This window comes from Cottoperca gobio, chromosome 2 (assembly GCF_900634415.1).
Source record: "Cottoperca gobio chromosome 2, fCotGob3.1, whole genome shotgun sequence".
Lineage (NCBI taxonomy): Eukaryota > Metazoa > Chordata > Actinopteri > Perciformes > Bovichtidae > Cottoperca > Cottoperca gobio.
The window spans coordinates 9,219,273-9,230,436 of NC_041356.1; the positions used below are offsets into that span (position 1 = coordinate 9,219,273).

Here is an 11,164-nt window from a genome sequence, read left to right on the forward strand (position 1 = left end):
ACCTGCAGGGTGCAACTCGTGTGCAGGTGACGCTGCCAGGGTTTGTCCTTGTAAACATCATATTCTGGAATAAGCCCGTACGGGTACTTATTTCAAAATGATAGTGAACCTCGGTGGTGTATCTATATCACTTTTGCTCAAAAATGACATATTGAGTTCACGTCACACTGCAGCAGCAGCAGAATCGTTTTGTGCATGCATGTAAATGTCACACTCTTTCTTCTTAAAGACTTAAAGATCTTTTGATCATACAAAAGAAAGAGGGACGTTGCAATCAAATGAGGAAAAGAGAAGTGACTACTTTGCAATGCCAAAAAACGATTATATAACTGATTGACATTGAACAATTACTTTCTCCAGTCGCCTCAATAGACCAAAAATAAAACTGCTGCGTTCACCTTCACTTATTACACTCAGTTAAACACAAAGGCTTAATTCACCAGTGGATGAAGTAGGAGAGAATTCATCTGTTGAAGTAGGAGAACACAGGTGGGCCAAAATGTGTAATATAAAACATAAACAGTTACTGTAATAAGTCATGTGTAATGGGAAAGGTGTCGCTGGCTAAAGGAGCCACAAATATTCCCCTCAGCGGTTGGTGGAGACCAAACAAGAGCTAAAAGTAGAGTGAATATTGCACATTTAATGCTGCTGTTCAGGTGCAGCTTTAAGTCTTGTATTAATATTACAGATCTTTCTAACAAATATAAAGTTGTACTGGCTTGTAATCGTGGATAGCATGTAAAGGATATTTGCCGATGAGGAGATGAAGACAGGGTGAAGTCATCTGGCTTGATGCATTAATTGATGGATCCGGGGGAAAACAGGGGGATGAGCAGGGGGGAGATTGTAGGTCAGAACGTAAAGTTGGAATTAATTAGGGCCCATCGGAGGGCAAATGAATGGCTCATTGTTGTCACGGACAGACAGCGAGGAGGAACAATCTGGGCTTTGTGCTCCACGTTCACCTCGCCGTCCCCCTCTTTCTCTCTGAGTGCGTACATAGACGATAATGTTTCAACATGCAACACAAAGAAGGATAATATTTACATGTTGAAAACAACATAATGATACTAACATGAGAAGGTAGCAGTAGGTAGACTTTGGTTATTCAAAAGATGCACGATAAAAACTCAAACTACTCATTTACATTTTGAACTTAAGATACGCAAAAATAGCATTTATCTACAAAAGGTAGTATTATTTTAATGTGGCAATTAATATCCACACCCCAAATGATGTGCATGGATAGTTCCCATGTTCATTCTGTGTTTGTGAAGTAATGTATATGAGTTGTAGTGAGACTGAGGGCTCTGTTTGAACTCAGCAGAGGGGAGAATGGGACAGGCAGGTGGCTCTTATCTCTGGCAGAACACAGCACGGGGACACTCGCTGCATTGTATTCTCCCTCTCTCTCACACACACACACACACACACAAACACACACACACTCGAGCATAGGCCGGCTGGCTCGGTACCAACCATCTGCTGTGGGGGACAGGAGCCTTCCACTGGTGGTGATGTATGGTGTCTGGCTGCTACTTGCCACCTCACCCAGCAGTCATAAGTTCAACACTTCATCATCTAAAGCCAGAAGTGGGTCAAACTCACTAATTGCTTTGAGTGTTTGAGTGCTTTGTCTGAACTGGACAGACTGTTTGTCTTTCCAGGTGGAATTTACCTTGAAAGTCAAAAGTATATCAATATATTTGTTTTTTTTACATTTATGAATGACTTTGATGATCCCTTAATGTTCGCCTGTTAAACTACATCCCCCATCAGCCGTAGCTGCACTTTGTGTTTCGTGCTATTTAGCAAATGTTTGCACGCTAACATGTGAAACCACGATGACCGACGTGGTACACATTATACCTGCTCAACGTAGACCCTCATAACACTTTCTGCACATGCTCATGTCAAGAGAAAACACTAACCTTCGCATTATCATCCTAACTCTAATGAAACCAAGTCCAATTTATTTTGTCCTGGACTTAAAAGATTCCCGTCCCGCATTCAATCTCAGCCGTCTGCGAGGGAATTGGAGAGCATTTGCCAGTAAGTGCTGTTTATTCCTTCTAACTAATGTGGATCTACGCAGCAAGGAGAGTGTTAGACAACCTCTCCTCCCAATTGACATCTTGATAAGTGGAAAATTGGGCCTGGAAATGGAGCTGGAGAAGGTTTACCGAGTCTCTCCAGCCTGCATAATCGCAGCCTCGAAGTTGGCCGTAATTAATCTTTGAGAAAACTTGTCAAATTATTAATAGGGCCCTTAAGTGATGGCCCTGAAAGGAGGCCACTGTTCGGAGACGGAGGAGAGGGAGCGAGAGAGCTTTCGGAGGGGCTGTTTACTGTGAAAATACGAAGACGTCGCTCTCCAGGAGTTCCACGACTCCACGTGTCACGGCTCTCCACACATGAAGGAGTTAAAGGGAGCGCAGGTCTCTCCGGAAGCCAGAGAGCTCAGAGTCCAAACTTGAAATGTCATCGGGTATGAAGTGAGCGGCTCTAAATGGAAGATTCTTTGTCAACCGAGAGAGATGCTCGTGTTCGGATAGACATCTCTGTTTTCCAGGACCTACGCTGCACTCTTTACCCCCAACCCCCTGCTCCCGGTGAACACAACACACCATTGTTTTCACCAACTGGCCACCTCACACCATCCCATTCACACTTTTGCATCCCTACAAGCCCTCTATGTAGCCGCGTGCGAGAGGGATAACTATTCACACTTATATATCAGTCGCTCGTACGTGCCACGCACACAGTCTCAACATTTATTGAAGTTCTGACATGAAACTCAATCAGAAAGCTCGTATACTGCTCGCTTTTTATGAGTAGAATGGATTACGTTGGTGCATAATAAACTCTATAGTCAATTTATTATCTCTCTATTATTGTTTGCATGGAAACTAATTACATGCTTGAGCACAGTTGTTCTGCTTTCATAAAAAAAACTAAATGAAAGCAAAAAGCTCAATGAGGGAAACAGACTGCTCTCTGCAAATAAATCTCTCTTTTCTTTGTCTATTAAATCACTTTGGCAATCATTGCTCCTTCTAAATGCCTATTATAGCCGCTTTCTTAGTGTCTTAAAGCTAAGCTCTTCCTGCACAACCGGGATATTTACTTATGTGAAACGTGTCTGTGTCATGTGACTTCTGCGGATTAATGAGCGGTTGCGTCGTTGGTATATTATTCCTCACCTGGCAGACCAGGTGGCATCCACGGGAGAGTGTCAATATTTGCTGACGTTGAGCTTGTGTGCATATTATAAGTGTTGTTCCAGAAACACTGCTGCATGGGAACAAGGGATAAATGGTGCGGAAGTCAAACAAAACATAAAGAAAAGAGGCAGGTTGTATGTTTGTTGATCAGTCTGGGTGTAACCGCTGTCCTCGAGCAAAGAGGTGGATTTGTTGCGCATGTACTTTAACAATTCTTCCGTTTTTTAAGACCACTTCCTAATGTGATATCGCTCTGCTGCTACTGTACAACTGTTTTTATATTTGTCTCTTTAAAGACATGGATCAAATACACATTTTAATCCCTTTTATTTAAATCCCCAAATCTATTTTGGTAACACATGGGTGTGGTTCTTCTGCACAGGATTATACAAAAAAAAGTTTAAACAATTCCCTGGAAAAAGAAGTGGAGTAAACTTGCCAATGCAGGACAACCCACCCACGAAGAATCACCGCACGCATTCATTATGTAATATTTGGTTTAAGACTTTTGTGAGACATTCGCATCTCATTGACAAATCCCAAAGACACCTTCCTGGCCACATTTAAGGTTTCACAGTTGTGGGAAATCCCTGTGTTTGTGCATTAGGAGTGTGTTCAGAGTGCGTGCAGCCTTGTGAAATGTCACAGTCCCATGCTTGACATTCGACAACAGACAGGTATGTGTCCTGGAAGCCGTTCCAAACCCATTCTTCCTGTGTGCATGAAAGATGCCCCGAGGCCCTGCTGTTTGTAGTCACTCCTGAATGAAGGAGGCGTGTGTGTACATGTGAATGCCAAAAAGCGGAACACACAGCCATTCTCTTCTTCCGCAACACCTTGTTTCGTGCCCACTTGAAAGCAGCGCTGCTGTCTTGTGCCAGAGAGATTACATATTTCCTCACCTCATGCCCCAGGGCTGACAAGTTCTGCTCTTGTGTGGGAGACTGTTGTTGTGAGTAAATGGAGAGTTCAGTGGCAGAACTTATCATTTAAAATCTTTTTTATACAACATCAATAGAAACTTTAAAGGTCTGTGGTGTTTGTGCGTGGTTTGACAAGGCTGACGCAAAGACGTTTTGGTACAATCCTGTGTATGATCGCATCACTTCACTGGTTGTCTGTTTTTAAATGTGGTTCTTTTCCATCTTTTCTTTCCAGGAAGTCATTGAACCTAGCCAGGTGGTCGCCAAGCATTACTGTCATCATGTAACTTCCCGTAAAAACCACAACTTCTCATTTATACATTTTGATATGTGTAGCCTATAGATTCAACAAACAAGATGTAACATGTTAATTAGTCGAACTAAGAAGTGCTGGTAGGTGTTTTTGAAGTTTTGGATAGCCTGTTTGCTGTTTCCAGTCTTTATGCTAATCGGGGCCAGCTCCACAGTTAAGGCACAGACATGAGAGTGGTATCAATCTTCTCATCTGACTATTATTTGAATACTTTGGACCACCAACAAACTGTCACACACGGTGTGGCTGGACACGACCAGGCAGTGATCACTGTATTCTCTTTTGTTCTGGAACTTTTACATTTTAGCACACATGCTTTTTTGGCTATGTCAAGCGGTTGGCTATCAATAGAAACACCCACACACCGGAAAGCTGCTGGGTGAGCACGGTGAAGCAGACACACACTTCACCAGTTGGTTTGAGCACACACATCCTCTCTCACACACACACAGTCGGCTGTAGCCAGGCAGCCGAGGCCCTCAGATATGTTGTTGACAGAGATTATCAGCACAGTTCCCTGGCTTCCTTTCTCTCTCTGCATGTGACAGAGTTTACTTTGGGCTCGGACTAGACCCCGACCAGGCTCCACCTGGTCAGAACGTGGGCGAGAGACTTTCAGAGAGCGAGAAAGGATGAGGAGAATGAGTTCGGAGACAGGAGAGGGCCTCATAAAGGGAAACATTTGCAAACCGGAAGGGAGTTATGTAAATGGGTCAGTCATTAAGGCCTCCTAAAAGAGAGGAGGCCAGATTGGGGCCAGGGGCAGGCGGGTAGGCAAGTAGGGAACATAAACCCATTATGTGAATAGGCTTCTCTGTTCAACGTAAGCTCCTCTTTCTTTTTCCTTTTTTTAACTTCTTACAGTTTTACAATATTTACTTATAGGGTAATATCAGCAATGGGTGTACACAGTCAGAATATCTTAACGCAGCAATGAGGCGTTCACTTGACTCATCCTTTCAGACACTGATTGTTATTCAGTGAGCTTCTGTGTTACTATGGTTTTCGGATACATCAACACAGCAGGACTTTACGGTTAATTGAAGAAAACCTACACAGAAGACTTTTGTTTTTAAGCAGAGACACTACAGGTGACCAAGAAACTTTAAGACAATTTGTGTTACAAGTTTCCTGAAATGTTGTGTCTTCTTTCCTCTATTCTAAAAGGAGAGAAATAGCACAAACTCTCAAAATTGACCAGTGCATGAAAAAATTATGCTTTTGTCTGTAGAATTTCGCCATTTTCTGACAATAATGCCGATGAAATTGACCGAATAAAGGCATCTTACACACAAATCAACTCTCCATAATACACAGTATTTTATTTTTGCTTTGTGGAGTTATAAGCTGCCGTCGTAGAACCAGTCCTGGCAGCTCACGTGGCTGTCGTCAGCTACATAAAAAAGAAAAGAAGAGAGAGACAGAAGGAGGGGGAGGACAACATCCTGTGTCTAATGTGACACCTATCAAAACCTGCTGTATAATTTACACAGGAAGGCAAGAGCAACACCTGAGCCGTGTCTGTCAGGAGGCCGGAGACAGCTTGTAGCTTCAAGGGTTTCACAGTGAACAGGCAAACGTAGTCGGGCACATAGAGGCAGTACGGGAAGTGCTTAAATGTGGTCTTGAGTGAGGTCCAGATTTCTGTACTGGGATCATGGTATGTTTTCTGTTTACTGGCTGAAAACTCCACTTAAATGCCAGAAGAAGTCAGTGTAGTCCATTATTGTGCGGTGCAGAGGGCAATGGGTGAATTAGATTTGGATCCCTGTTCTTTTTTTTTTTTGGGGGGGGGGGGGTTACCTATAAAGATTAGTGCCTGCAAGAGCATGAAGATTACACTAACATCATGCCACTCTTAATGCAAGGCACTTAACCTGTAACATCTCCACTGGAGCCAAACCTCAACATAAAGTCTGTGGTTTTACTTTCCAGATTCCCACAAGTGAGGGGAACGTGTGCAACCGGTGCCCCCTGGTGGTAAAACGCACAATGACAATATTCCCATGCTGCAGGTTTTGAACATTGTTTTGTGCTACCTTGCAAATGTTGGCATGCTAAAATAAGATGGGGGACATAAGAAAATTACATATTGTACGTTTAATTTAATCAGGATGACCTCATAAATATGTGAAATATATATATGATAAACTTGGCATTATAGGGTTAACATTAACATTATCAGCCAAATATGCTCAAATTATAAAAAGTAAAAGTACCCATTGTGCAGAAAAAGTACCCCTTTTATGTATTAGTATTGATCAATGTGTAAGCACTTTTTTAAATCTTTAACAATGCATTGTTTTTTATAGCCGTCTTATAACTTTTTATTAAAAAATGATTTCCTCTAAAATGTTGTGAAATAGAAGTATAAATTACCTCACATTTGTACTTAAGTAAAGTACTTGTGTAAGTGTACTTTCCATCACTGTAGGACCCTGAACTGGACTCAAACTGGACTGTTTTATACAAACTGTAGTCAGGGTACCTAATAATCTTAATTGTTCTGGATGAGAATCAGCTAAATAATAATGACACTGAAGTAAATTTATATTCATGATCTTCTCTGAGCCTGGAATTATTCAACACTGTAGTAAACACATTTAAATCATTTTCCCTAAAAGCATCCTCAATAATAAATTCATTACATTTATTGTACCATTCTTTTATAGTTCCATATGTTACCTACTGTGTGGAGGTTTGGGGACATACACACGTTGAAGACGAATGAAGCGTGGCCAGAGTGTCTACTTTTTCATAATTCTGTCTGTATCATCAAACACTAAGACTTTTTACCACTTTCTCCCCCAGGTAAAGAAGCTGTTTGGACACCCTCCACAAGGCTGTGGAAATAAATTCTTAAAATTTAAATGAAAGTACGCAACTACACTGCCGACCCTTTGCTTGTAAGCTACAGTTCTCAGTACCTTTTAATTTCTCCTTAAAGAAAATAAATGAACACCATTGTACTGAAGCAGAATAATCCCTGTCTTCTTTTCTCCCCAGAGGAATGCGGAGTTTCCAGACCAAAACTGAGGACGACCGAGTTTCTTCACTGAGCATAGCATATAAAAATAGTATAGCATATAACACAACAAAAACATGCCCAAAAAGTCAAAAAAAAGTATTTAAAAGTGTCATAATAATTATTAAATGTCAACGCATTAAAAGTAATTACAAATGTCATACTATGCCACAGAAAGTAATTTAAGTAAGAAGATTGTTTGCCATAAAAGGTATGATATTGTCATAATGAATGTAAAATATTAATATATATCATGATATACCAAAAAAAGGGGGAAACATGAATATCTTAATGTCGATATTTCTTTTGTGTATTGTTGTTCTAAATATGTATCACTGTGTTTACTGTTCTTGGTAACTATTAATGTGTCTGCTTGTCTGTATTTATTTATGAAAAATATCATGAAGAAGTCATAGTAAAGTATAGTATATAAATATGAAAAGTCACAGTATAGTATGTGTAAAAATATGAAAGGTATAGTATGTATAAAAATATAAAAAGTCAAAGTATAGTATTTATAAAAATAAGAAAAGAAGTCATAGCATGTATTAAAATAAGAAAAGTCATAGTATAGTATGTATATAAATATAAAAAGAAGTCATAGTATAGTATGTATAAAAATATAAAAAGTCAAAGTATAGTATGTATATAAATATAAAAAGAAGTCATAGGATAGAATGTATATAAATATAAAAAGAAGTCATAGCATGTATTAAAATAAGAAGTCATAGTATAGTATGTATAAAAATAAGAAAAGAAGTCATATTATAGTAAATATAAAAAGTCATCGTATAGAATGTATAAAAAGAAAAGAAGTCATAGTATAGTACGTATAAAAATAAGAAAAAAAGTCAAAGCATAGTATACATATAAATATATAAAGTCATAGTATAGTATGTGTTAAAATAAGAAAAGTCATAGTATAGTATGTCTAAAAATATGAAAAGAAGTCATAGTATAGTATGTATATAAATATAAAAAGAAAAGAAGTCATAGTATGTATATAAATATGAAAAGTCATAGTGTATATATAGAAATAAGCCATCATATAGTATATATAAAAAGAAAAGAAGTCATAGTATACATATAAATATAAAAAGTCATAGTATGTATTAAGAAAAGAAGTCATAGTATATATATAAAAATATAAAAAGAAGCCATATTATAGTATGTATATAAAAAGAAGTCATAGCATATATTAAAATAAGAAAAGTCATAGTATCGTATGTATAAAAATATAAAAAGAAGTCATAGTATACATTAAAATATGAAAAAAAGTCATAGTATAGTATGTTTAAAAAGAAAAGAAGTCATAGTACAGTATGTATAGTATGTTTAAAAAGAAAAGAAGTCATAGTACAGAATGTATAAAAATATAAAAAGAAGTCATAGCATGTATTAAAATAAGAAAAGTCATAGTATAGTATGTATAAAAATATATATAAAAAGTCATAGCATAGTATGTATTAAAATAAGGAAAAAGTCATAGCATGTATTAAAAATATAAAAGAAGTCATAGTATAGTACGTATAAAAATAAGAAAAAAAGTCAAAGCATAGTATACATAAAATATAAAAAGCCATAGCATAGTATACATAAAAATATAAAAAGTCATCGTATAGTATATATAAAAATATAAAAAGTAATAGTATTTATAAAAATAAGAAAATAAGTCATAGTATAGCATGTATATAAATATAGAGAGAAGTCATATTATAGTATGTATATAAATATAAAAAGAAGTCATAGCATGTATAAAAATAAGAAAAGAAGTCATAGTATCTTATGTATAAAAATATAAAAAGTCATCGTATAGAATGTATAAAAAGAAAAGAAGTCATAGTATAGTACGTATAAAAATAAGAAAAAAAGTCAAAGCATAGTATACATATAAATATAAAAAGCCATAGCATAGTATACATAAAAATATAAAAAGTCATCGTATAGTATGTATATAAATATAAAAAGAAGCCATAGCATAGTATACATTAAAATATAAAAAGAAGTCATAGTATAATACACATATAAATATAAAAAGTCATAGTATAGTATGTTTAAAAAGAAAAGAAGTCATAGTATAGTATGTGTTAAAATAAGAAAAGTCATAGTATAGTATGTATATAAATTAAAAAGGAGTCATAGTATAGAATGTATTAAAATATAAAAAGCCATAGTATACATATAGTGTTGTATGTATATAAAAAGAAGTCATAGCATAGTATGTATATAAATATAAAAAGTCATAGCATGTATTAAAATAAGGAAAGTCATAGTACAGTATGTATATAAATATAAAAAGTCATAGTATAGTATGTATTAAAATAAGGAAAAAGTCATAGTATAGTATGTATATAAATATAAAAAGTCATAGCATAGTATATATAAAAATATAAAAAGAAGTCATAGCATGTATAAAAATATAAAAAGTCATCGTATAGAATGTATAAAAAGAAAAGAAGTCATAGTATAGTACGTATAAAAATAAGAAAAAAAGTCAAAGCATAGTATACATAAAATATAAAAAGCCATAGCATAGTATACATAAAAATATAAAAAGTCATCGTATAGTATGTATAAAAATATAAAAAGAAGTCATAGTATAGTATGTATAAAAAGAAAAGAAGTCATAGTATAGTATACATATAAATATAAAAAGTCATAGTATGTATTAAAATAAGAAAAGAAGTCATAGTATAGTATGTATAAAAATATAAAAAAGTCATAGTATAGTATGTTTATAAATATAAAAGTCATAGTATAGCATGTATATAAATATAAAAAGAAGTCATAGTATAGTATATATAAAAATATAGAGAGAAGTCATATTATAGTATGTATATAAATATAAAAAGAAGTCATAGCATGTATAAAAATAAGAAAAGTCATAGTATAGTATGTATAAAAATATAAAAAGTCATAGCATGTATTAAAATAAGAAAAGTCATAGTATAGTATGTATAAAAATATGAAAAGAAGTCATAGTATATATATAAAAATATAAAAAGAAGCCATATAATAGTATGTATAAAAAAATATGAAAAGAAGTCATAGTATAGTATGTATAAAAAGAAAAGAAGTCATAGTATAGTATACATATAAATATAAAAAGTCATAGTATAGTATGTATTAAAATAAGAAAAGAACTCAGTATGTATAAAAATAAGGAAAAAGTCAAAGTATAGTATGTATAAAAATATAAAAAGAAGTCATAGTATCTTATGTATAAAAATATAAAAAGTCATAGTATAGTACGTATAAAAATAAGAAAAAAAGTCAAAGCATAGTATACATATAAATATAAAAAGCCATAGCATACATAAAAATATAAAAAGTCATCGTATAGTATATATAAAAATATAAAGTCATAGTATAGTATGTATATAAATATAAAAAGAAGCCATAGCATAGTATACATTAAAATATAAAAAGAAGTCATAGTATAATACACATATAAATATAAAAAGTCATAGTATAGTATGTTTAAAAAGAAAAGAAGTCATAGTATAGTATGTGTTAAAATAAGAAAAGTCATAGTATAGTATGTATATAAATTAAAAAGGAGTCATAGTATATTATGTATTAAAATAAGAAAATAAGTCATAGTATAGAATGTATTAAAATATAAAAAGCCATAGTATACATATAGTGTTGTATGTATATAAAAAGAAGTCATAGC

At 34.8% G+C, this 11,164-nt stretch overlaps 1 protein-coding gene across 7 annotated transcripts in view; it reads left to right on the forward strand.

Moving 5' to 3' along the window:
- Nucleotides 1–7,967, forward strand: part of spry2 (sprouty RTK signaling antagonist 2) — a 350,030-nt gene extending 342,063 nt beyond the window's left edge. For 6 of the 7 annotated variants that reach the window (XR_003833277.1, XR_003833276.1, XR_003833275.1 and 3 more), the window contains 2 exons: nt 7,275–7,369; nt 7,470–7,967. The gene's annotated coding sequence lies outside the window, so the exon portion shown is untranslated. Of the gene's footprint in view, nt 1–4,050; nt 4,180–7,274; nt 7,370–7,469 lie in introns of those variants that run through there. The other variant, XR_003833282.1, reaches the window with a different exon arrangement.
- The last annotated feature ends 3,197 nt before the right edge of the window (nt 7,968–11,164 follow it).